At 43.7% G+C, this 5,513-nt stretch overlaps 1 pseudogene; it reads left to right on the top strand.

The window, feature by feature from the left end:
* The first annotated feature begins 775 nt into the window (after positions 1-775).
* Positions 776-1,967, top strand: LOC142432469 (DNA (cytosine-5)-methyltransferase 3-like pseudogene; annotated as a pseudogene).
* Positions 1,968-5,513: the final 3,546 nt, after the last annotated feature.

The following is a 5,513-nucleotide window of genomic DNA, read 5'->3' as shown; positions in this document are numbered from 1 at the left end:
GGTTTTGAACCACTAACCTTTCTGTTAGCAGATGAGTACTTAACCATTGTGCCATCAGGGATGCTTAGAAGGATGTTAACCGCAAACCAAAAACACACTGCTGATTCTGACTCTTTGTGTCCCTATACAGGGTTTCTGAGGTTGTAAATCTTTATAGGAGCAGTCTCATATTTCTCTTGCAGACTGACTGGTGGGTTTGATCTAATAACCTTTTGGTTTACTGTCCAATACTTACATGACAGATAAGGGGAAAACATCCCGGGGAAAACATCCCTGGTGGCCATCCTTAGAAAGACACTAGAGAGTCTACAATGGAAGAAAGTTTTACGTCTGGGCCAGTGAGAATTGAGCTGGAAAGCTTATTGGCAAGAACTCTGATGTTCTCCCCTTCTGTTTGTCCTGTCAGTGTTTCTAATCATTTGTATTCTGTAGTGGAGTTAGAAGGCATCGTATAAAAACCTATTGAAAAATGAGAAATACAGAGTTGAACTTTGGAACTATTTGGAATTTTTTTTCTTCTACTAAAGGTGGTTTCACTGGGAACAATGTGTAAAAAACAGGGCTCTCTGCTTGGACCTGGCGCCTGAAGTGCCTGAGAGTGTCTGCTCTTATGGTGGCGTAGTCCATTAATCGTTGGGCTGCTAACCCCAGGATCAGCAGTTCTAAACCACCACTCATCCGCAAAAGAAAGATGGGGCGTTCTACTCCTGTGACCATTGACAGCCTCGGAGACTCACAAGGGCAGTTCTGCACTGTCCTCTAGGACACTGGCTCCATGAGTCTGAATGAACTTGATGAGCGCAGCCACTTATCACAGACACCAGGCCCGGTTTCCAAAAGAAGAGATAAGAACCCCTCCATCTGGAAGGATCCTAGCAGTCCCGGACTTGGAGGCCCAGACCATGGACGCCATCTCAGTGGACTCCAACCAGCTGCCATGTCTTTGACCCGACTTGACAGAGATCTTATTGCCCATGAAGTCAGGGTTAAGCAGAGACACATAGAAGACATCTGCATCTGCTGTGGGAGCTTCCAGGTCTGGACAGGACACCCTCGCCTTGAGGGAGCCATGTGCGCTTCCTGTACGAACAAGTTCCTGAACTCCCTCTTCCTGTACGACAATGATGGGTACCAGTCCTACCGCTCCATCTCCTGCTTGGGCGAGACGCTGCTCATCTGCGAAAACCCTGACTGCATCCGCTGCGACTGTTTCCGATGTGTGGGTACGCTGGTCAGCCTGGGACTCGGACAACGTTCAGACCATGAGTAACTGGGTGTGCTGCCTCGGCCTGCCCTTCCCAAGCAGAAAGTGGTGGGGTCGCCTGAAGGCGTTTCCTGGAGACGAACAGGAGAGCCCTTTTGAAATGTGTAAGACAGTGCTTGCCTGGAAGAGCGAGCCAGACCGGGTGCTGTCCCTTTTTGGGGACATCCAGAAAGAGCTTGTGGGCCTGGGCTCTTTGGAAGGAGGCTTGGACCCCAGTTACCTGAAGTACCTGGCCGATGTCACCAAGGTCCTGAGGCAGGATGTGGAAGAGGGGGTCCTTCAGCCTCGTGTATGGCTCGGGCTGTTCTCGGGTGGTCCCTATTCCAGTTCCACCGGGCGCTGCAGTCTGCGCAGAGCCAGGCCCTTCTGGATGCTCATGGACAACCTGGTGCCGACCGCAGATGACCGGAAGGTGGCTGCCCGCTTCCTGGAGATGGAGCCTGTGACCGGGAATGCCGTGCGAGCGTGTGTGCGTGTGTGGAGCCACATTCCAGCCGCGAAGAGCAAGCACTCCGCTGAGGAGGAGGGGTCTCCGCGGGTTCAGGGCCGGCCCAGGGCCAGGCCCCTGCCCTGGCACCTGCTGTCCTGGTGGAGAGCTGCCTCCTCCCTCTACGAGATTATTTTAAGTATTCTTCAACTGCGCACCCTTCCCCTCCATAAATTCTCTGAGAAAACCCAAGAGCAAAGACGGCGTTCTTTATAGGGTCCCCCAACCCCCTCTTTGGAGGATTACTTATCTGCTGGGGGTTCGCTTTCTCCAGGTGGCTACAGCTCTGCGGAGATCTCCTCTGGTGCCTGGACAAGCAGGGTCCCCACTCCCCTCACCCTCCTGAGTGTGTGCGCGCGCGCGTGCCTCTCTAAAGCACATTGCTCTTTCCTCAAATCTCTCCGTTTTATAAACATACCAAGGACACACACAAAAAAGAGAGGAAGTAATCTGTTCTTCATTGCTAGAACCTCGAGCTGAAGGAATCTTGGAATGCTCCCATCATACAAGGGTTTCTAAGGAGCTGATTTAGTGCCGTGCTCCCAACAGTTATTCTGCTGATTTTTCACGTGAAGTCTTGCTGTTTGATCCAAGCACAAAACATGTCAATTTTTTCAGGCACCAATCCATAAATTAGGATAATTAGTGGGGACAGGCACTCTGTGTCTAGCTAAATATATTTAACTATACGCAGAGAAGGCTGCACTCATTACTGTGGCTATAGGGTAGTGTAGCTACACATGAATAAGTTATGAGCTACTATTTCAGAGAAATTGCCCTACCAATAATGAGTAGTCCATGTTCTAATTTTCTTCTCTCTTGGATGTCGGTATGGAATAAAATTAATTCAGAAAATAATAATCTCAGAGAAATGGGAAAGGCTAAATCATCCCCGACCGACCTCACACTCCTTATTAAATAGTATTTAGTAGCCTATTAGTTACTATTTCAGACCCTAAATCTTAAGCGTTTATTTCCCACATCCTTTCAAGGTTCCCTCCCACTTCCTTTTCTGATAGCAGTTGGTATAAGTGACATCACACTCTTCCAGTTGCGTACACTTTCACAGATTTATAGTTCACTTGAAGGTTTCTATATTCTTTTTTCTTCCAGCCATACAGAATCAGGGAACTCTGTAGAGATTCCGCTTTCTTAGGATTTTGGAATTAAGCAATTACTCAAAAGTCCCAGGGACTAACAATATCTTTATTTCTATCTTAATATAGTCTCTTTAAAAAAATACAACATCAACTATAAATTGTGAAGATGGGGTAGAATCAGAAAGTGTTTCATTCTGTTATACATATGGTCACTATGAGTTGGAGTGACTTGATGACACCTAACAATGACAACGACAGCAACATTTGGATATGCTGCTTGGTTATTGCCAAATATACCCATCCAACAATTTACTCAGAAGGGTCTAAAGCAAGTGCATCTTCTGAGGAACTTCTGAGGATTTTTCACCTGTGGCAGTCCATCATTCTCTTCCACATTAAGCTTTGGAAAATGCAACATTGTAAGGTTCAAATAGTGCAAATAGGGTGGTTCTCTAGAGGCAAGTGGTGTTCCAACACTGATCTTCCACTGACTAATTTTTTAATTAACATCTTTTAGGCTCCCCCTCAACAGTAATACAGGAATATTAATACTCCCTGCACTATAGAATTGTTAGGGTTGAGTAAAGGGTCTGGGATGTTACTAAATAAAGGTTGTTTTGTTGCTATAAACTTGGCGCTGATGCACGCCCACCTCATATGACAGAATGAAATGTTGTCTGGCTCTATCATTTCTGAGATTTTTGAGGCTTGAGGGCATTGTTGAGCTCATGATTGCACAGTTCATGTCATGGATGGTTGTCCTCATTTTTGTTGACATTCTAGTTTATCAAACATAACATCATTTACTAGTTACTGGAAATTCCTCAAGAGGTCCAGAATAAACAAGATGTTGCCTTACCATGCTTGCTTCTAAGAGCACTCCAGTTGCATTACTTCGGAGACTGATTCGTCTGTTCTCTGGCAGTCCACGACACCTTCAGTGGTCTTCACCAACACTACTATACAAATGTATCCATTCTTTTTGTCATGGTCAGTTTGCTCATGCTGATGAGGTGAATGAAGAGATCAAGGCTTGGGTCAGTTGAAGGAGTCCTCGTGGTGCTGCCAAGTCAGCAATTCAAGTCCATAGACAACTCTGCAGGAGGAAAATGCAGTTGTCTGCTTCTGTGAAAAGGAGTCTTGGTAGTATAGTGGTTACACGTTGGGCTGTGATCTGCATGGTCAGCAGTTCAAAACCACCTGAAAGATTGGGCTTTCTACTTTCATAAACTCTCATGAATAGTTTTAATCTCAGAAACTCAAAGGTAGTCCCTAATGAGTCAGCATTGACTTGATAAAAGTGGGTTTTTTTTGTTTGCTTTTGAGTACAGATGACAGTCTTAGAAACCCTAAGGGGACAGTTTCCGGTCCTATAGTATCCCTAGGAGTCTTGATGACCAGACTTTAATTTGTATTTTTGGTTTTGAATCAGGTGTTCCTTAGCCATCAAATGACATCTTTGTTTTTCAGAATTTTAACAAGGACTTTTGATGCAGATTTGTCCAATGTAATATATTCGATCTTTGCTGTTTCCATGAGCATTGATTGTGGATCCAAGTAGATTGAGATCATTAACAACTTCGATTTTTTTTTGCGATTTGTCACGATGTTCACTTGTCTAGTTGTGAGAATTTTTCCTTTCTAGTATTCAGGTGAAAGCTGTATTCCTTTACTTTCATAAGAAAGTGCTTCAAAACTTGTTCTGTTTTTTGGCCTGTAAGGTCGTGCCATCTGCAGCATATTGTTAGTTGTTAGTCTTTTTCCAGTGCTGGTGATGTTCCTCTTTATGTAGTCTAGTTTCTTAGATTATACATTCAGCATAGAGGAAGAATAAATAAGATCAACTGCTGTTATTGATTACTTTCAGAGCACCAAGTCCACTACTTTAAGTTTATGCTAACATCTTTTAATTGGCTGTAGTCAAAGGAATGAATTTTTAGTTTGAACTTTTAAATGACTTTTCCCCTTTTATGCTATTTCTACATTGTATCAAACCAATTTGGTAACATAATACACAGATCATTCTAATATATATATATGTTTGAAAGCGTTTAAAAAAAATCTCAATTTCCCCAATAAAAGGATCTAAAAAAAGCTCAACATATTTTCACAAGGATTTTAATAAAAATTTGCTAACCTGTTCCTGTTGAGTCCATTCTGACTGATGGTGACCCCTCTAAGACGGAGTAGAACTGCACCATAGGATTGCCCAGGCTGTCAATCTTTACAGAAGCAGGCTGCCATAGCTTTCTCGCACGTGGCTGTTCGCGGTTCAAACTTCTAGTCTTTTAGTTCGCAGCCAAGTGCATAACTCCTGTGGCACTAGCGCTTCCTGAAGGACTGCTAGAAATGATGAAGGTACTTCCTTTAGCAGCACGATTTATTTCTGTTCTGGTGTAGGGGTTTTGAGCCAGTTCTATTATGTTATGACAGCTTAAAGTTATGTTAAGAAATCCAACCCATAAACTGCTGTAACTGATGCTGAATCTGACCTTTGTTTTAGATATGGATAATTTAATTTCATCAGAATGATTTCAGCATTTCATGGCATTTTAATTATTACCAGTGAACTCAAGATGGCTACCACATGTGTATTCATATTATAACTAGTACCGACATGACTCCTGCTCCATATTCATATTATAACTAGTACTGACATAGC

The sequence above is a fragment of the Tenrec ecaudatus genome, chromosome 1 (genome assembly GCF_050624435.1).
Source record: "Tenrec ecaudatus isolate mTenEca1 chromosome 1, mTenEca1.hap1, whole genome shotgun sequence".
In the NCBI taxonomy this organism is placed as follows: Eukaryota; Metazoa; Chordata; class Mammalia; order Afrosoricida; family Tenrecidae; genus Tenrec; species Tenrec ecaudatus.
Note: the sequence above shows the minus strand (reverse complement) of the source record. Positions and strands in the feature narration are given on the sequence as shown.